This window comes from Parasteatoda tepidariorum, chromosome 12 (assembly GCF_982258835.1).
Source record: "Parasteatoda tepidariorum strain Cologne lab strain chromosome 12, Ptep-v5.0, whole genome shotgun sequence".
NCBI classification, from domain to species: domain Eukaryota; kingdom Metazoa; phylum Arthropoda; class Arachnida; order Araneae; family Theridiidae; genus Parasteatoda; species Parasteatoda tepidariorum.
This window is the reverse complement of record NC_141766.1, coordinates 1,436,231-1,459,036: the sequence shown is the minus strand read 5'-3', so window position 1 is coordinate 1,459,036 and position 22,806 is coordinate 1,436,231. Positions and strand designations below refer to the sequence as shown.

Sequence of the window (22,806 nt, the reverse complement as noted above, 5' to 3'; positions counted from 1 at the left end):
TAATTTTCTTACATTCTGTTGTAAGGAAAAGAAAATTCGGATCTAAATTAAAAGAATAATTATGCCATGTAATGTCTAATCATCCTATGCATATTTCCTAATATTTGTACTTAATTATTAAGCATTATAATTGTAACATAAAAAATAATTCTGGAGTAAAGTTCAAATTGATGTTTAAGTGTTTATATATTATGTTTATTCGACATTAAAAGTGTTTCTACTTCTAACATTTTATAAATGAATTTGTAACCCGCAGTTTTAATAAAATAAAATTATCGCTAGTTAATAAAACTATGGCAAGAGAAAAATTATCGGTAAAATTTTTATGTGGTTATCAATTATTATATATTTATTTGGAAGTAATGAAAAGTAATAATATATTTGTGAATCTAAGCACATCATGATAAGCAATAATATTGAAATGATAAAAATTCTGTGGAAATAACAATAATATTGGAAATGAAAAAAATTCATGTTACATGAAATTTATTTTCAAATAGTTGACTACTTACTTTCATGATGATAGATTAGATTTTTGATTACATATTATTTACTGCTGTGTATTAAGAGTTAGGTCAAATGTACATCAAGTGGCAGTATAAAAATGTTGCTTTTTTTAAACTTACCACTGCTTTATTAGAAAAACAATTTTGTAACAATCAAATAATAAATATATAAAAATCTATATTTGAAGCATATAAGAGTAAAATTTTTTATTTTTTTATTTAGAAACTATCAATCAAAAAGATCCTTTAAAATTTGAATTATATTTATATAATAAGTAGAAGGAAATATTAGCAAAGGAAAAATTTCATAATGAGTCATTGAACAATATATCAATCCCTTTTGAACTGACCCCCCTACTATTTTAATGAAATTTGGTGGAACATGCACACATGATAAAGTAAACAATTCGAACAGTTTTTAATTTGAAATTTGTCCAAGTTATAAACACTTGAAAAAATAAAATTTTCACTGAAAAAACCACTAACTTGCATACTTGCAAATAACTGTATTTTTTTTTTTACTTAAAAAAAGTTACTTTAAGAACTTTTATTTTATAAGTTACTTTTTTTTTACTTTAGAAGAAAGTAAATGGTGTTTAAAAAAAGATTTGAAACACCATTGCAATAAACCTTTCATTTGATACCTTATATGACTTTCTGAGGCTAGGTCAACTTTCAAAGCAACCTGATTTGACCTGTGATATGTGGTCTCAAAGAATTATGAAAGAAATATTTTTTTTTAACTACAACATTCTTCTACACCTTTCAAATTTGTAGCATAGAAATTGAAATTTAAAAAAAAAAAAAAAAACATTAATTATTGCAAACCAAAATTTTTATTAATTGAAAGTGGTATGCTGTACAACTTTTTTCCCCTTTAAGACATTTCATACAATATACATGGAAAACTGAGTAAAAAGCCTAAAATTCTTAAACCAATATATAAATCAATGATCATTCATACCAAAAGTAGTATTTATCCCATACTTTTGTCTCCTAAAATGTATCGAAAATAACATTTTTATTTTTAGCAAGTGTATTATATTTTTCTTATTAAAAAATGGTTTACCTTTTGATATGCAAAAAATATGTGAAATAGTTACAAGATATGAATAACATTTATTTCATAGAAAATATTTTTTTAAATTATGATTATTAACTCTGTTACAATATGTTATGAACAGAATTAGTAATTTTTTAAACATATAAGCATTATAAAATTTTATGAAATAGTTAGGAATGATGTAGTGCTATTTTTTTGTTAATTATTTTTATCTCATTAGACGGTATGAAAAAATCTTAACCTGTTGTTGTTAGTACTTCAACCTTCTAAATGATCTGTGATTTATTTACTTTCAATATCAAAGGCTTCTGTGGGTACGAGTATGACAGTGAGGGTCCATGGGGCTGTAGAAAACGTATCTTAACTTCTTCGTAGTTTATATTTACATCTAAAATACATCGTATCCACCATTGGCTGTACTGCAAAATTACAACATACCCTCTAATATCTTCTAAGAGCAGTTCTAAAGGATGTAACGCCACTGACTGGATCTTACTTTCAGATGAATTTTAATACATTTTCGTTTTAATTGATGTGTGGCTTTCGTGTCTGTTTTCATATATTTTTTTGTGTACCGGAGATTGTGTGGCTTTTCAAAAAAGTGTCTCTATTTCTCACAATCATAATATGATTTTATAATACACAAAATTTGTTTATTGAACACAATATTAAAAAGTGTAAATAATTTACTCTAATTTTTATTTCATCAAAGTTTTTTTTTATAGGATTGTTTTGTGTTGAATGAATATCTAATTTAAATTGGTCTAAATGTTGCTAGCATATATATATATATATATATATATATATAGATTTTTTTTTCTGAAAAAGTTATGTATGAATGCTGGAACATGAAGGAAGAAATTTTTTTTACAGTACAACTATCGTTTTATGTTAAAAGGGCATTTATTTTTTATGCTTTGTTTAGAAACATAAAGAGACCAAAGAACATCTTAAGGGATTGTGGATCTCATTTCAAATCAGCTTAAGTAAATAGATTTAAATTGTTTTTTATTATTTGAATTAACAGTATTTGTTTATGCTTACATGGTTACTGCTACTTTATAGCCTAAAATAATAATTTCTTGTTTTGTAATCAAATGGAGAAGTGTATTATTTCTTCTTAGTCTAAATCAACTACAGTTTAAATGGTCATAAAAAGTATATTTAATTCTTAATTTATTTACCATTTGTATCAATGTTAATGTACTCAAAGTTTGGTATGAAATAAAACCTAATATAAAAATGAAGCTGCTTTTGTACATAGTCTTAAAAAAAAGCTACAAGTAAAGTAAAGTTTCATTTTTTCATAACATGTTACACATATATAATTTTTTTTTTCATTTTTTTATCATGGCTAAAATAAATTTTCATAAATTTAATACAGAAAATGAGATTTGTTAAATATTTAGTTAATTTTTTACTCATGAAAAATATATATATATATAATTTTTATTTTATTTGCATGTATAGAATTGGCCTTTTATGTATAATCTGCACTAAGGCTCTTTCTCATACTGTTTAGCAGTTTTGGAATTTTGACATTTTTTTCAAAAAAATTATTGAATATAGCTTTTTTTATTTTATTTATTTTTGTCATTTCTTAGATGACCCTTTGACTGTCCTTGGGCTGCAACCCGCAAACAGTTAGCCTATACTTATCCCCATGATTCATGCATAGAATAAAAAGGCATACCCCATTAATTTAACAGTACTTTTTATTATTTATTTTTAATTGTTTATTTGTAAAATCGCTGTTTGAACTCTAATGCACCATTGAAAAAGATTTTCCTTAGAGCATGAGTGGTGAGTTTTCATTGCTTATTACTAAGGAAAATAGTGAGGTTAACTGGTAATCAATAAATAATGTTTCAATTTTGATTTGCTACGTTTTATATATGGATTAATTGTATTTGAAGAGAAGTGTGCTTAGGATAAAGCTCAAACTGGACTGACTCTTTCTAGATGAAATTTCAGTTATAGTTTAATGACAGCATTACCAGAATCGACTACACTGTTCCAAACATCAATGATATTAAAGAAAGCTCATCAATATTTGCAACATGCCTGATAAACCTAGTATGAAACACAAGGATAAAAGCAGCAGAATTTTATTTATTTACTTTTTTTTTTCCAGAGTGCCTTCGACATTCTAAATGCTCCTCAATATCGTTTGAACACTAAGTTGTTCTTTTTTTCGTAAAATCTATGCAACTTTTTACAATAGCTCATTCTAAAGAGCGGTCGAAAATATGAGCACAAATGCTATGGCAATTCGCATTTCCGTCGTATCTATGAAGTTAAATTCAAGAATTTAAAAATATTTTCACATTACAGTAAAATTTATTTGTCCAAAACTAATGTTGAAGTTCCTTTAAGAATTAAATATTATTTGTATTTTATTCATTAATGATTATAAAAAGAAGTGTATTTTAAAAGGTATGAAACATTTTATATCATTCTTAACATCATAATTTTTCAACATAATTTTGAAGAGACGTAGTAATTACAAGAAGTTAAAAAATGATATTTTTAAATTTTAGGTATTAGAAAAGCTATTTATCTTATTAAAATTTAAATTTGATTGTGAAAATTACCTAATTAATAATCACGTAAAATACTGTATATCATACAGGGGGTTCTGTAATTACATCTAACACGTTGTGAAATCTGCAAATTGATATTTCATAGAGGAGAAAAAATGACAACTTCATCGTATCAGTTAAATTAATTGGTAAATAGGCGGTATGAAAAATAGAAAACCAGTTTGAATGGCCGATGACACACGAACGTGTTAGTTTTAATCGCCTTTCTAAGTTTTGTTTTCTCTAGTAATCACAAGTTTTTAGTCAATCCCACCTTCATCAGTCGTGATTCATTAAATTTTGATTTTTTTCCCTTGCCTAAATATTAATTTATGACCCTTAATGTGTGTACTCGTTTTTTTACTTAAATTTCATCAAGGATTTTAAAAATATACATTAAGGTTGAACTTTATGAAATGTCCTGTTTAAGTTGAAACCTTTTATTGTTTTTAAATGAAATTATTACGACAACCAGTTTCGACAACAATGATTGTAATAGGATGATTTGAATGCAGTCATCCAACTCCATCCAAACTCAAATATGTTATGCAGTTTAAGTAATGATATTTAAGAGCTTTAAATCTGACTCTCTGAAAAAAAATCGGGATATTACTGAAAAATATTGTGATTGGAGCGCGTGGTTTTTATTTTATTTCATAATCGTTCAACAGCCGACCCAATTTTGGGTTTACTGTTACCAATGTTCAACAACGTCGCCTTGTAATTTTGTACCCAATCCAGAAGACAAGGGAACTCTTGGATCAAGTGTTGGGAAATTTTTTTTTATTGAAACTAACCCGCGTTTGCGTTACACGAAGAAAAAAACCACGAAATCCTATAATCCGTCTACCGTGGAGGATATTTTGCATCAGTACTGTAGTAGGTGCAAGCCGGGTGCGGAATTCGTATCGACCAGCCATTATTGGGATTCGAATCTGGTTCACCTCATTCGGAGGCGAATACTCTTTCCCTTGGTTCCATCTTCACTGAGTATTAACTCTACAGGATGTTCCAATTTTATTGATTGGTACCAATTTTATTGTTTTGTCTAAATTTAGTCATCTTCAAAATGTAAATAGCAATTCGATCGCAATTTAAGGAAATAAACGATTTTTTTCTCTTAATCCGCAATGATTAATGAGAAGCAACCATGAGGGTTGATCAGCAACGTAAACAAGGGGCGGAACTTTCCAGTTTTTAATTATAAAATAACAAAACTACGGAGTTGAACATTAGTGGTCGTAAACCCAAAAATTGGATCAGCTGTTCTACGACGGATATAAAATAAAATAAAATCTATCTATTATAGGCCTGGATAGTAGGGCACTGAACCCATGCCCAAGAGTTCGTGGGTTCATCCACAGCCGGCCGAAGACTGCCCGTGTAGTAAATGGTGACTGATGCAAGTTAAATCTATCGAGTTGCAAAGTCCTCCATGTTCCTATAACAAATCAAAACCTCTGAGGGTACTGAAACAAAAATTTCCTTGTCTTCCGAATTTGTTCAAAATTACAAGGTTACAGAGTTGAACATTAGGAGTCGTAAACCTAAAATTGGGTCGGCTGTTCAACGATGGTTATAAAACAAAATCTATATTTTAAATAAGGCGAGTGAAAAAGTCTTTCTCACTGTTCAAATAAGGGGAAAAATCAAAACTGTTACTCGAGTAACCAAAAGTAGATTACAAGACAGGATGTGAATATTAAAGTGCAAGAGCGTTTAGTTTAGAATAGTAAATTAAGAAAAAGACTTCGACAAAGGAATAACATAAAAAGATTAGTTGAAGCGCTTTATGTTACACACACACATATATATATAGGGAGGGGGGAGAGACTCCCACCACTCTATAGGTACTGCCGCGGTCATAATTTTACTTCTTATAATCTTAGCTTAACTAAATTACGCCGAAGGAAAAAAATGTAGCTTTAACTTAAACTAAACTCAGTGGCGCGACAGCCCCTAGGGGGCCAAGGCCTACTGGGCCCATCTCAGTTTTCTTGACATTGGGCTCTGGGGGACAGGAGCAGATGTTCCAGTTAGGTGGTCAGCCGAACGCGGAACCCCAAGTGTTTAGTTCCCAAGCATGCTTGGTACTCATTTGTCTACCCACTTAAGGGATGAAAGGCTGAGTCAACCTTGCCTGGCCTGAGGATCGAACCCAGGACCGGTGGCACGGGAGCGCAAAGCACTACCACTCAGCCACCGGGCGTCTAGCTTTAACTTAAGATAATTTAAAATCTGTTCTCCTATTTATATCCAATTTTGTTAGAGGCTATGTGTCCTTTTCGCTCGCACTCACTTGTTTTTTCCTATATTTTAAAAACATGAATGTAATTATAAATGGATGCAGAATTTAACAGAGTATTTATAGTTTGTCTAAGCTAAGAACTCCCCCCGCCACATGGTCTGAGGCCGTCTGCTGCTATGGATACAAGAATAGCGTATTCCAGGGAAGGTAGCTAGCCGACCGGCCTGTGGAGGGGTTAGGGAACTGCATTTGCACCAGAAAGGTTCTGGGATCGAATCCCGGGCAAGGCATGGATGTTCTTTTCTTCTCTGTACTATCTGTCCTTACTGTGGGAGCAACGTAGGCTCACCTAATATGGTGCCCTTGTAAGAGAGGCCAACAAATCTGCCCTGTTAATGTCCGAATTGACGAACAATGTTAACACAGGAGGGCATTGGGGGGGAGGGAAGGTAGCTTCTCTTCACTCTAGGGCTAACACAATAGACTGGAAAAAAAGTCCTCTTACTCTCGCTGAATCTTAGCCAAAATCTGTCCTAAGCAATGACCCCACATCCCTTGAAATAGTTAGACCTCGTTATCATAGTCACCGCCAAGGGTCTTGACAAATGGCTAGGCGAGTTTTTACTTTAGACAAACTATACATTAACTAGTTCATTAAACATTTTTTTAGAAAAAATTGCACGTTGAGACATAAAGGTTTGCCACCCCTGGACTAAACCATCCGACAGAGAGCAATGAAATTTGGCATACTAATAGTTCGTCGCACGAAGGTTACTGTTCACATTAAAACATTATATTACAAACCGTTCGAGCGAAAAACGGATTGGAACTTTCTTGCGTCATGTCCACTTAATTACATGTCGGATAATCGAATAACAAGCTTACACGAATGGAACCAAATCATTTTGTATGCAACTAATGTTAAACTTCCCCGTTTAAACTGACATTCTTTGTTTTTTGTCCCCGCCTAATTGCATGAAGAAGGTACTGAAATGAAAAAAATTTGTTTATTTTGGAGAAATGCTTCACTAACTAAAATGAAATTTTCGTTTTTCAGTTAAGATAAGGATACAATAGGTGGTCACTTCAAGAGGGTCCTGTTCATTAGTTGGTCTAAACAGGTGTTTGGGGTAAAATTGAAAAAAAAAAATCTAATCTTGCTGCTAGTTATACATTGAAGTGAGCGACGAGTGTTTTACCCCTCTTTGAATTATAGTTTGTTTACGGTAAGAACTCCCCCCCGCCACTAAATCTGAGGCCGTCTGCTGCTAAGGAAACAAGAATAGCGAATTTCAGGGAGGGTAGCTTCTCTTTACTTTAGGGCAGTGTTTCCCAAACTTATGACTTTTGTGTACCCTTTCTAAATTTTTCGTAATGCTGTGTACCACTAATAAAAAAATGAGTGTATTTTTTACTATAAAAAAATTGCACAAAAGTTAAAAATCACTACTGGCTGTTGACACCACTAATTATTAACTGCAAACTCCGCAAAAAATAGCAAATAGAAAAATACGTAATCGTAAATTTTCATGGCTAGCTTTGTTTTTAAATAAGTTTGTTTGAAATTTTCGTTTATTGCAAGATATTTCGCATAAGGACGCGTACCCTCGCTAAACTGTTCCCGTACCCCTGGGGGTACGCGTACCACACTTTGGGAAACACTGCTTTAGGGCAATATGAAGAAAAATGATTCCCTTTCTCTCCCCCACCCGAGACAAAATATATTCTAAATAGTGACCCACACCCCTATTTGAAATAGTTATACCTTGTTACCATAGTCACCCCCACAGGTCCAGACGAATAGGGGAGTTCTTACTTTAGACAAATTGTACTTACTTACACATCATTTAGAATTTTAAAAAGGTACAGAGTGATTTGTTTTGTAGTCAAGATTTGTGGTCCCCTCCTGGTGCGCTATTAGCTTTCATAAGAAAAAATTTCAAAAACGTAACAAATCAGTATACAGTGTGTCTTTCTCTTAAGTAAGAATAATTATTGCTTAATCCAGAGAATAACTCTGAGAATGATTGCAAGTTCAGCGAGAAAAGGATGGATTTGAATTAATAGAGGGGGGGGGGGCAATGAATCTGGGAAACGATATATTAAAAAAAATTCCAAACTAAAACAGCTCATTAATTTGGAAATTCTCAAGACGAGGTTAGAAAAAAAAATTTAAAATAAATAATCTGACTATACGTTTGAGAGGAATACGCAATTATTCATGAAAGTCTTAATAGAAACTGAAAGGGAAAATCTAATTTTGATAAATTGACGAATTAAACGGGTATAAAAATAGTCTTCAATTATAGATTTTTTCGGAAGGGATCAAATAATATTTTAGTACCTATATATTATACTATTCACTAATATTGATTTATTTTTATATAACTTTAAATGACATTTATATTTTATGATACTAACACAGATACTATTAATCAAAATTGTTTATTGATCATAAAACTAAGTTTATTTAATCAAAATACTATAATTTGCATTAAATACCATTAAAAATAAAATTTCGCAGAAATTTAGGATAGAATATTGCACTATCCTTTTAATCGAATAACCCGCTCAATTGCATAGATTTGGCTGGAACTGATGATATTCCTTTAAGCGGGGTTGACTGGTTAAACGTTAGCCGTTGTTTCCTCAAAAATCTTAAAGATAACATCATTGATACTTTATAGCTCTATTTAATAACAATAAAAAAGAGTTATTGCTTGTACTTTATTTAGTTTTTTTTTCACGCTACGTCATAATTTCAATCAACAACAGTTCCGCAATTGACTGATTGTTGACACGTTCTCAGCAGATCACCGAAGTCGAGCATAACTGGCTGCTGTCAGCGTGCGGGTGAAAAACTACTTGGATCAATCTGTGAAGGGACCGAGGGTGTGAGGTATTGGTTCTCGTTAAAATGTTATACGTAAGTACTTGACTTCACGCGCATGTCGTCGGTCTATCGAAGCGAAGGGAGCCTCACCTCGGCAGAGTTCAAAATTGTGATGGCATGTCTTCAGATGATTGTCAGGAATGTTTACCAGACCGTTACCAATAGCCCATTGAGCAGCTTTAGTGCGACGTAAACAACAACAATGAAAAAAAAAATTTACGTGGTGGCACTATGTCACCAAATTATCTCTGAAGTTATCTGAAATCACGTATTTAATTTGTCACGTCTGTCAAAATGTGTTTCGGTATAAGTAAATAATTTAAAAACAGCGGTAATTAAAATTAAAAAAAAATTCTTTTGCAATGAAAGGCAAAATTAATGGGAAAGTGGTACTAATTTGCTTAGGAAAAACGTAGAAAATTACTTCAGTTTTATTAACAGCTGTCCCTCTTTTCTTTTTCTCTGGCCTTTTAATTCCTAGTAAGAATATATATATTTTTTTGGTATTCTCTCTTTAAAAATAAAAAGTCAAACAGCTGATAAAAAATATTTGTTAGATTACGGAATTATATATTTTACTGAAATATAAAATTCAAAATAATTAGTTTGGAAAAATCTTTTTTTGATTCATATTCAAAAATGTATTAATGATTTTGTAAATTAAAGAAGTTTCAATTATAAATAACTGTTTCGCTAAGATTTAAATTACTGCATATTAGTTAAATTGTTTGGAAGTGAACCGCGTTTGAAATATTTGACTTTTTATGCAGGAAAAGACACGGTGTTTCACGTTATATTTCATCTCACCAAATATTATTAAACTTCTAAATTTATTTCTCACCTATCCTGACATGAATAAATACAAAGAAATAATGAAAAAAAATATATTTAATGAAAATTCTGAGTCAAAGTGTTAATGCTGACGCTCAGTTCATTTAAGTAATGTAATAGATGCATATTGAAATACTAAAAAGTAAGCCATTATGTTACAAAAAGCAACATTTATGGAGTTCAGGTACTTATTCGTATAGATTAATCGTAAACAAGCGCCATACTATTATTGTCGCCAATGATGCTTAATTAATATGGGTAATTCCTATTATATAAATTAAAAAAATTACTTATTTACAAAAATTCCAAGTTAATGGTTAATTTCGATATTATGCCTAGTAATGTTGAATACAGTTAATCTCAATTTTAATGGGCTGAACAACAAAAAACAGGTTTTGTTATGTTTTTGCTTATTAATTTTGTCAGTATATACCGTTCAGTTTTGTCCACGATTTCATTGGGTTGTTCAGTACCGAGTTATTGTTTTTTTTGATTTTATTAATCCTGTTCGAAGAGTGGATATTTAGCTAGTTGAAAATAAAAAAAAGTTGAATTACAGTTCGTTAAAAATAAGTTAACTAACGCTTTTCGTTTCCCGAAACTCTTGTTTTTTTCTCAGGTCAAGAGCTAGCCCTTGTACAATACTTATCAATATTTTAGTCAAATAACTTCTAAACGTACTATTGGACGTATTTTCAAAATTTTAATTGAATATAGTAGCATTAAATTCTAACTTGAGATTCATTTAAACTGAAATAGTTGCAGTGTTATAGTAGTAGCACCTTGGATACATATGTACTATAAAATAGTATCTTTCTCTTGATAAAATAGTATCTTTCTCTTGTTAGTATCTTCAAGAAAGAATAAATAAATGAGATAAATTTTCTTTTGAATATATTTATTTTTAGTGGTAAGAGTACAGCATATGTAAAAAGTATAAAAAAGGAAGAAAAAAAAATTATTCAATTTGAAATTTCAATCTGAGAATTTGAAGCACATATATTTGTTTTTGTTCTTACACAATAGACAGAGTATGGTAGCTAGTTTGACTCTATGAAGGTGCTTGCAGATGCAATCATATAAGGTCTATGACCACTATCAGTGGCATCATCCTGAGAAAAAGAGCAGCTAAGTCTTTCTTTATAACTATTGCATAGCTGCCAACCTTATGAATCAAAAATGAGGAACACTATATGCGACAAAATTATACGCACTAATTACGAGAGTAAGATAAAAATTTAATTATTAAATCATAACATTAATAGACATACATTTAAATATGTAAATTAGTAAAACAAAACTATAAACACTATCTTTTGTGGGAAACTTATAATATTAATGTTTTATAATTAAGAATACCGGTATAATATATTAAAAACAAACATTACCTATTAATATATAATTATTTATCTCCAAATTATAAAACACTGGTAAATAATAATCTACATCATAAACAAATATTTCTGATGCAAGTGTTTAAATACTACAAAAAAAAAAATTTCCAAAAATAATAATTTAGTGAAATAATCAGCAACAGACAGCTATTGGAATAATATTTTCCAATGAAAAGCTACTAAAAATTACTTTAGCACAATAATCACAGGATGCATGCTTGTGGCGATCAGAAAAAAGGATTGGTTTAAAATCAAAAATTTTATGAAAATTCAGAATTTTTATAAAAATATCAGATTGGATTTAAAAATTAGGAACAAATCCGAAAAATTCTGAACAGTTGGCAGCTATGCTATTGTCTGCTTAGTCATCTGTAAAATAAAAGCATTTTTCTAGATAAAAAAATAGAAATCATGTTACTTTAAAATTCTACAGTGGATCAGAATCCAATCAAAGACTTCAGTTATATTAATAACTGACAACCGTGCCGGAAAATAAAGAGCTTAATTATTTTTATGAATTAAAAAAAATATACAATTATATTTAATACATATAGCAAAATCAATGACTGAAATGTTATCTTGTTACGGTACAGAGATATTCTTCAAACTAAATGAGACTCTGCATAAACCATTGTAGAAAATCAAGTCCTGGTAAATATATCTCACAGAAAAGCTTTAAGCAGACAATGCTGTGAGACCATTCCCCGGGACAAACATGAATCATCAGCAGAATCCAGGCAAAAGCTAGAAGAGAACAAGTTGCTTCAAATTAATATTGTAATCAAGATACCTTGTTAAGATTTCAACCAATGGTTAAGTATATAGATAAAAGCACAACTCTTCAAATTGTGAATCTAATAAAGGATTGCATACATTAGTTTGAATCAATTTGAATTACAGAGTGAAAGAACTTATAGCACAGAAGTATAAGTTTTAAGCACAGATTAACAGAATTTTTTTTATTATTATTAAATCTGGCATATCCATCTTTTTCCACGCATATGGCATACTTGCGACACTTTCAGAGTGGTCTCACAACTCTTTTGGGAGGAAGCATCACTCAAACTCATACTCGGGGATTTGACACATCTGTCACTTTAAAATCAAGACATAAAAAAGGAGTGTAAATTATTGCAACATTAGCTTTGTTGCTCGATTTTTTCTTTTTGCAGATCCCCAATTTAGTCAGGTTACTTACATCTGAAAGAGAGGGAAAGTGTCTGATTAATATTATTTAATATTTCTATTGCAGCATCAATCAGGGTTTACATATAAAGACTAATGGCTTTAAGAACAAGACAATCACAGGACATTACATCACAGCATTTAATAGTTAGTCACAGCACAGATTTTATTATATTTTCTTTACACAACATAAATGACCCCACAGCCAATTGTTCAGTTGGTGTGTGCACTGTTGAGTCACCGTTTACCCTAGAGACAGCCACGTAGGCTTCTTAAAGGCACGAGTCCATGATGGATCATGGAATGTGCATGTTGTGTTATCCCCACGCTGACTTTTAATGATGAGCCAGTACATGTTGATGTGTTTGTCCATTGTTCAGGTTTGATTGCACTGTTCCCAGTTTTTTAGTATCTAATCATCTAAATTCTGTCGACATCACCAGTTCCTTAATGAATATTATTTTCTAAACCTTTTACAAGAATAAAAAATAAAATCATAAAATAATTTTCTAAACTTATTAGTATCTAGATCAAACATTAAATTAGTTTTTATTTAGAATGCAATAAATGCCACTGATAAAAACAAAAGTAATAAATATTTTTGAAATAATCAAAGTAAAAGAATATATATTATTAATAAAAGAGGAATATACTAACTGGTAGGGCACTGTCTTTTCCTTAACCACGGTGTGATTAAAGACAAATACTGATAAACATTAAAAGATCATTTAATTCATTCTGACTTTAATTATTTTATTAATACTGTAATAATTTATAAACAGTGCTGTACTAACAGTAAACAATCCATACTATAACAATACAGTTGGGGAAAAAAAACTCACAACGATCAAGGTATAATGCCACTGTTAAAAATATACAATTCTCCGAATAATCAAAACATTATAGTAATAAAAGAGAAAGATACTGAGACACTCATATTAGCTTCTGTTAAGTCTAGATCTCATTTAAGCTAACAAAGAATAGAATTAGATCAATCTCCGTGCAATCTAAAATTTTTTATAATCTCTTTTAGTGTTGAACATATACCCATTGCTATTTAGAAATAGCAATTGGCATTATTCATTAGCGTTATTAGCATTATTCATTTAGTATATTTTACCAAAGGCATTTAAAGTGGAAGAGTATTTATAATTCAGGTACAATAATCAGGTTCTCTAAACAATCTTCCCTCTGTCCTTTAAGGGTAGAACCAGAATCATTGAGAGAGAGAACTAGTCATAAAATATTCTATTGCATCTAAAAAATTTTCTGCATTGTGTAAAGTAGCACAGATAAGAATATTAGAAAAAAACACTCTCTACTGAATATTTTTCTTTACAGCATCATAGTACTAAATCTGTTCAAGTACTGTCAGGGATCTGTCCAGACATTCTGTAAAAGGTCCGTATTTGTAAAATTGGAAAAAAATTACTTGTAATTTGTGAATATAAAATAAACGTTAAGTCACATTCTTTCAACCAGGGTCCTGCTTTTGTGAATTTGTGCAAATAGGGTCTGTTATTGCAAAAAAAAAAAAAAAAAAAAAAAACTTTTTCAAGGAGTTTTTAAATTGTAAAGACTTACAAGATTATGTCCAACACTGTAAAATTATAATTACAAGGTATTTTGCCTATACTGCTGAACGCAGAATATTCATTTCGGACGAATAAAGGAAGAAGTGTCTGCTGAAGACAAAATTTATTTAGATTACATCTGTCGTTCCCTCCCCCTCCCCGGGAAGGGCTTATTCGATTAACAAAACAATAATGAAGATAAACGAATTTGTGAAGGGTCTGAGTAAAGGATAAATTATTTTGTGAAATGTCCGTTTTTATGAAAAGATATTTTGTGAATAGTTCGTTAACGGACCCAAATCTCTTCTAAACAGATATCTGACTGTGACTACTCTTTCTTATTTGTATGGGATGAGTTCTGGTTATCTGGCTAAATGTCAAGACAAGATTACAATATTTTCATATAATTAGTATATAAAGTTGTGTATAAATACACTTCTTTTTTTAGCAACTTTGCTATGCATTCTTCAAAGATGTTTGCCAGTTGAATATGGCCCTGGCAGTTTAAATGTATGTGATCTTAACCAATACATTCATCCACAGATAAAGCTGATTCACAGAACATTAGCCCAAGTAAAATTCACCAAGTTTTAATTACTTCATTGAATCGCTTTATAGTGACATTTTCAAGATTAACAAAATGTTGATGCATACGCTGATCTTTCAGTAAGAGAAATTTCTAAACTCTTCGTTCGAGAAAAACAACTCAGAAATATTTCTGTATTGTGATCTGCCGTGCCAACTACAATCGCCAAGGTGCTAAACAGATTGTAAACTTGCAAATTTAATAACAAAAAAAAAAAAAAAACACATGTAGATAGTTGTCCGAGGGTGGTTACGAGTTATACCTTCTGAGTTCCCTTCTCTTTTTATTAGTTCCTGGCGGCTGGCTACCCAGGATTATTCTTCCACAGATAACCAAACAAAATCTCCCCAATAACCCCACAAATTTTATTAACCACACAAGCCAGTTTTTTAAAGTTGGGCATTGTACCCAATTGCACATCATTAGTTCCTTTATTTTTAAGAAAAGCAAAATAAATTATTATTATATAGCACAACCATAAGTAATATTAATAAAAAAATAAATAAGTATCTGAATTAGAATAGTTACACAAGATACTAACAATGCCAACAAATGGTTTAGATACATAATCATTAAATATGTAAATAAATTACATTTCAACTTACCAACATGAATTAAGACAAAAACACAATCGTCCCTTCACAACTGCACACTTAATTTGTCCACACCGATTCCAGGGTGTGCAAACATCGATATCCCATTTTCATTCAGCATTTAAGTAATTAGCCAAATACTTCTCCAAGGAATCACCTAGTAAAAAAGTATTTTATGAAGAGAAAGAAGAAATATGAAAAGTTTGCTTTACATTGTCCACGTAAACTGTCAAAAATCTTAGGGTAATGAAAAAAATACAATTATAGATATAGTTTGAGAAGTTAAATAATTGAAAAAATTCAATTTCATATTATTATCCAATAAAGATAACTTAAATTTAAGATAACTTGCTAATCTGAATTATGTTCTAATTTATTATAGTATTTGTATTATGTATTTTAAATAAAACAAATTATTGAGTACAAATTGTTTTGCACATAATTGTGATACACCTATAGAATAAAAATTTTTTTTGAAAGTATGCATGCTCATAATTTATTCAATAGTTAAGACAACCTAAAAGAATAATAATGAATGCAGTAACTGTGAATGAAAATGATAAATATTATCTAAATTTGTTCCATTTCTCTCAGAATTTTTTTTTAGATTAGTTTACAATAAAATTGAAACAAATTATTTTAGACATGATCAAAACCCTCTTCACTATTTTTAAGAAAATTCAATATTAATCTTTCTATATATAATAAATTTTAATTAGCAATATATTTCATAGAAAAAAAAGATACCTCTGTATAATAAACATAAATCAAGTAATTCAACTAAATGAAATTTCATTACTAAACTGCTTCACACAATTTCGGCAGATCAAACAAAGGATTTCTAAGGAAGCAGAGAAAAACTTTGATAAATGAATTTTTATAACGATTTTCTTAAAATACATACATTTTACAAACTATTTACTTTAAAATCTAACGCGTGGTATTCACAGATATTTAATAAAATTCATTAATCTTTTTAAAAATTTCATGCAATTTTTTTATATACTGCTATGAAACGTACACTAATATTATAAATCTTTAATTAATAAGAATTACCTGTAATTAAAACTTTCACGATGATAAAATATGAAATCCCGCGCAGCCAAATACAGAAAATGGCTTCCTCTAACAATAGCTTTTGTTTAAACAACGCCAATTGCTTTGGCGAAAAAGTTTGGTCACACAATCAATATAGGGTTATAAGAAGATTGATGGATAAAAGCTAGCGTCAAGCTCACTCCGCCCAGTTACCAATTCCTAAATTGACCAAATATCTTATAAACCGAAGTATTCAGAAATTTTAGAAGAATGGGGTAAATTAACATGACGTCAGTCAATTCAGGAATTGGTAACAGGGCGGAGTGAGCTTGGCGCTAGACAATTGCTACAATCAATTGCGGGTGCCTGGGTGGCGAGGTTGTCTTAAGGTGGGTTGACACGATCAAAGTACTTTGATCAAAGTAAGCGCGCGCATTCACCAGTAGGGAAATATTTTTAGGGAAATGTGACGATTTAGAAGAAGTTGTTTTTGTTTACAGGGAATATGTTTATTTTGAACCTTTCTTTCAAGAAATCTAGACGTACTAATAGGATTTGAAAACTTATCTATATTATCGGGTAAGTGAGAATTTCTTCGTTTATAATCAACTATATGTGCTTTTAAAATGAATATTACGTTTTCTATATTAAATACTACTAATTATATCACATACTAATATACGTTATACTAATGTATATATGATATCGTTGTGTAGTTAATAGATTATTCGAAGTATTTCTGAACTGAATAATCTGAAATTAACACAAAATATGTATTCCATTCCTAATAGTTCATTTATTCCCGATCTGTTTGTGTATTAATAATTTTTATTAAAGTTTATAAAATATTTAGTTGAACTTTTTTTCAGCTCTATCATTTTATAGTACCTATAATTTATTGCTTAACTTTTATTACTGTGTAGATATTAATACAGATTATTTTCTGTCAAAATTTTATATAAGTAATTGTTGTTTTTGGTTACTTTCTGTCTATATTTAATTAAAGAAGAATTGCTTATAGATAAAATTTTGTGTCATGATAAGTGTGGAATTTTAAAAACATGGAGATCCATATGTCTCATTTAGGAATTAGATTAGTTGTCAATTATATATTACAATTCAGCCATTTTAAATTTTTATGTGTTTCTAGCTTAATATTAAGATCTTTTTATATTGGTTTGATCTTTATACAAATTTGCTTCAGAATTTTAAAATGTCTATTTGTTTGACTTTATCTTTTTTGCCAAATGTCTTATGTTTTATTTAACCAGATTCACACTAGCTTACTTGACACTAAAATTGTTTCATACAAAGAATATCTTATTTCCATGTATAATAATTTAAAATTATTTTCATGAGTTATCTTGATGAACTTTAGAAAGTTTTGTTGTTGAATAAAAATGTTTAATATTTCTTTAGTCAAATTCATTTTGGACTGTTTGTGATGCTTTATGCTATGCTACAGTTATTAAATTGAAATCCTATGGACTTGCTTTTATTTCTATTTACTTATGTAATAGAATAGTAAATTTTTTTTTTGTTCAAAGTTACATTATTTTCTCTAAGAAAGAGCAAAAAAAAATTTCTTTTTCTCTTTCTGGAAACATATGATATGCAAAATCTTAAATAATTTGATTAAAATGTGCTAGTTTTACGAACATAGATACAATACTTAATTTATAATATACAGTGTGTTCTCTAAATACCACTTTTGATATGTATTTTTATAATCCTTATCAAAAAGGAAAACAAAAAGTGTGTATGTTACAATTAGTATAAAAGTATGGGGAAAACATATGCACTATTGAAATCTGACTATTTACAGTTAAAAAATATAGCTGTTATTAACATCAAAACAGGTTTAATTGGGTGTTGAAACTTGAAGATGTGTTTTTTATACAGTCAAATGTGTCTTGTATATTTCTTTTGTCTTCCAGAAAAGTGATTTGTCATTTTTCGACTGTGTTTTTTTTTCCTTCTTTAAATACTAATTCGCTAATACTAATTTTTTGATAAGGTATTTGAAAAGACATATTAAGAGCAATCCTCATGAAATACCACATATATAGCCTATGTCTCATTGTGCTCATCAAATTCAAGTTTTGTCAAAGTAAATTTAAACTTTTAATCGATGCATTTTATAAATATTGTTTTAATATTAATGAAGAGTTGATACTAATTTTGTTACTTGATTGCTAACTTCATTCTCCTCAAAAATATACAAATTGGAAGTTACAGTCAGCACAATTCAAGTGCTCAATTATAGGCAATTTATTTTTGAGTAGTAGGAAGTTATTTCTTTTCAAATTTAGTAAAGTAGAAACTTTGTGTATTTTGAGCATAGTTTAAATTTATTTATTATTTTTTCTAAATGAATATTCAATAAAGACAGTTTAATTTTATGTGGTGTAAACCATTCTGAAACACTACTATTTCTTTTAAACAATTTTACTGAAATATATTAAAAAATTCAGAATTTTTATCTAAATTTTTATCTAATCAGAATTTTTATCTAAACTCATTATTATCACGCCGGCCACCTGGCCGGCGTGATAATAATGTAATGTAACAGTATAAAAAAATTAAATCAATTGTAAAGAAAAGATTTATTAACCTTTTATTTATTTATTTTTTTCAAATAATGTATTTTTTATCTCTTACAGGTTGACAGAATTTGTTCTTTGTCTCCTCTTCTGCATTTAATATAACCTGTATTATATCACAGCCAGAAATAATTACAAGCTTTCATTTTCTAAAAACCATAAACAGAATTAGAAAGAGCAGTAGTGAAAGTGTTCAGAGAAAAATGTTTTGACCTTAGGGAGCTTTCATAATCATTTATAACTTTTTACCTTAATTTACTTAATTACCTTGATTAATCTTAATCTTATCAGGACTTTTATAATCTTAATTATGTATTAGTTATTTTTGTTCTAAACATTTTTGGGGGTTATTGTGGTAGCAATTTTTTAAAAAAAAAATTCTTGTACTGGATCTTTCATTGGGTTAATAACATTTTACTATGGCCTATTCAAAATTGTTATACAAAAGTTTTTAAATATACTTTCTAAACATGAAATTTGCTATTATATATTCTTTGTAAATTAAAATTCAAATTATATTTTTATTATTAAACAGTTCAAGATTCTTTCTTTAAATGTAAACTTCTTCTAATTGTTTTATATTGTAAAATTTTAATGTTGATACTGCATAATGTATATGCATGTTACAGAAAATATTTATAAATCTTTGTGACAGTTTTCTTCAATCTTTTTGTTCTTATTCTCTTCTTTTTAAGTACTAGAAATTAATCAAAATAGTTTATAGGTGAGAGCTTATAAATTTCTTCATTCATAGTTTCAGTGTATTCCAGTAAAATTATTTCCTTAAACTAAGATGCTTAATTTACTATAAAAATTATTTCATTCAATTTAATATCTTGTTCTTTCCCGTTTCAAATGATTTGTAATCCAATGATGTTTTTACCAATAAAATTTTTTAAACTAAGAACTATTGTTGTGTGTTGCAAAAAAATAAAATTGGATTTCAGTGGAATTGTATAGTAAATTTTATAAATAGTATATTTTTCTGTATTAGATGTAAAAGGCTTCAGCATGCAAAATTTATAGAAATCAATACTTTTCTTGAAGTAAAAGATACTATATAAATATTAATAATAAACGATGTAGGAATCAAATAGCAAATGCCTAAAGTTATTGAGTATCAAAGAATGTTTCTAGATCTTTCTGGAAGCTTTTTCTCAAGTTGCTAAAGTTTCTCAGCAAATATCACTGAAATCCAAATTTATTTACATTTATTGAAACAGTCTTTTTGTTTTAACTATTTCAATTCATAATTTAAAATCAACAAGTTCAATGGATTACCAGTAGGACCAGGTTTTACTTTTGATATATGGCGAGGGATGTTAGAGAAGAATGATGAAAAATTAAAGTTTATTTATGTATAATTTATTTTTAGAAAAAGAGAAAATTTTTAAACCCTATATCTATTTACAATATCAGTTGTTGAAAAATTTGACTTTAAAAGAGCATGATATAGCATAAGCTTTTTTGTAATGAGTTTGATAATAATTATTACAAAATAATAGCTTGCATGAGGAATATAAATCGAAAAACTTGTTTGAGTAAATTAACATTCTTTAATGATGATGGTAACAAGTGGTGTATATATAACACAATAAAAACAAAAAAGATTACGAGAATAACAAAGAAAATAAGAAAAAATAATAGCTTTATTTGTTACACAAAAGTTGCAAGTACATAGAATTACTAAAATGCGTCAAAAATACAAAGAGAAAAATATAATAAAAATTCATGAATAAAGAAACTATTAAATGAGAAAAAAAATTTAATACGTAAAAAAAACACATTTTTATTAAAAAGAATAAATTAAAAAGCCGGAAAACAAAAACAATGAAAAAATATAATATATATTTTTGTTTTCCGACTTTTCAAATTTTTTTTAAATATTTAAAACTATTTTAACCCAATTAATTTGAATAATTAAACCAGTAAACGTATAAAAAGATTAATGGAAACTCCTTTAGTGCTTCAAAAGCAATCAAACTGGTTTTGATATTCTAATTTTTGCATACATAGTGATTTAAAAATGTGTATTTGTCATTTTATTTAAGACATATTTCAAAGTAAAGCGAAAAAACTATAATAGCCACCAAGGTGGACCATTTATTGGAGAAAGAAAGGACATACAGATGGAAAAATACACATGCTAATACCAACAAAAGATAATTCGACTCCTGTGCCCTTTGCATTCAAAGTGTGAAACCCGCATCAGAAACTAAATAAGAAAGAAATGTGTAAAGCTACCATCACTTAGGTGCCAACAGCTGCACAATGGGCTACTGGCGCGGTATGGGAAACATTCCTGAGAATGATCCGTAGTCATACCATTGAAATTTTGATCCTCCGCAGAGGGGATGGCTCCCCTGCTTTAGCAGCCCGACAATCTGCTCGAGAAGTCGAGCACTTTACAGTAGAACAGTTTAACGAGGACCAATACCGCTCGCCCTGGGTCCCTACGCAGGCTGCTCAAAGTGGTCACTCCACTCGTTTGATGACCGCAGCCAGTGATGCTTGATTGAGGTATTCTACTGGAAACTGTGTCTTTACGATCAGTTCACAGCGGGACTACTAGCACAAGTATTGTACAGAATGTAATGGAAATGGTTCCTCAGAGATCGCTAGCACAATATTCAAAATTTCGCTTTATGTGACCCTCCAAAATCACCTGCTATTTTTCATACAGTGAGAATGGGCTTGAGAAATAATTATTTTGAATTTTTTCTGTGATTAACTTGATTGTAACCGCGAACGTGAAGTTAGGATCGAGCTTCCTCACCCCACGAAACTGGAAAAATTCTATTTAACGCATCTTTGAAATTGACCCTTATCATTTTTAGAATCCTCTTAGGGAAATACGTCATAGATAACAATCAATTACTGATACTCACAATTGGCACAATTATCGCTGTTTGAATCAAAGTAGAAATTAAAGTTGAACACCCATCAAAGTAAATTACGTCGCATCAAAGTGAGAGACAATTACAAATACAGGGAACTTTTTATATATTGATTTAATTTCAAAAACAATAATTTTCCTCTTTTCATTAATATAATCACAGGGTTGGTTAAACTACTTATATCAATGTCTAATAAAATATGATTTTATTTTTTAAATCTCATTAAATAATTTTAAAATTCGAATGAATTTTAAAAACAGAGAGGCCGAGATTATTCATTTGATATATCATACTCTCAATAACAGTGCGTTACTTTTTTCCCCCTTCGCATTTTCCCTTTTCCCTAAAATTTCGCGGTTCCCATTTTTGTTTTATTTACTTTTATGACTTACTTTGATTGCGCGCGCTTACTTTGATCAAAGTACTTTGATCGTGTCAACCCGCCTTTAGACTTAACATCGCGAAGTTTAAAAATAAAGTGTTTTTAACTTATATTCTGAATTTATTTAGAATATTACATATATTTTTCAAAGGATAGTGTACTAAACTTTAAATTGTAATGCCGTTTTAATTGAAAATTTCCTTTTAAGTGCTGCAATTTGAGGATTTATATTTGATAACTCTGTTTACATATTTCGTGTGATTTGTAATGTTATGGCACAACTTGATTAGAAATAAATATATAAAATATCTGCATTAAAATGAATAATATTATTTAATATTTAGTGTTTTATTTATGTGTGTATGGTATTATTTATTTTAAAGCTGATATATATTAAACACAGTTTTGAGTACATCATAGTCAATCAATCT

The 22,806-nt window shown here is 29.4% G+C and overlaps 2 long non-coding RNA genes across 2 annotated transcripts; one reads left to right on the top strand and one right to left on the bottom strand.

Annotated features, from left to right (window-relative positions):
• Positions 1 to 11,004: 11,004 nt before the first annotated feature.
• Positions 11,005 to 16,727, bottom strand: LOC147800891 (uncharacterized). The gene is made up of 3 exons (XR_015430719.1): positions 16,512 to 16,727; positions 15,468 to 15,612; positions 11,005 to 12,717 (listed from the first exon to the last, which is right to left on the bottom strand). It is a non-coding gene; the product is annotated as an uncharacterized LOC147800891 (long non-coding RNA).
• A 6-nt stretch (positions 16,728 to 16,733) lies between these two features.
• On the top strand, positions 16,734 to 20,860 carry LOC122271414 (uncharacterized). Its single transcript, XR_006226358.3, has 2 exons — positions 16,734 to 17,072; positions 19,157 to 20,860. It is a non-coding gene; the product is annotated as an uncharacterized LOC122271414 (long non-coding RNA).
• The last annotated feature ends 1,946 nt before the right edge of the window (positions 20,861 to 22,806 follow it).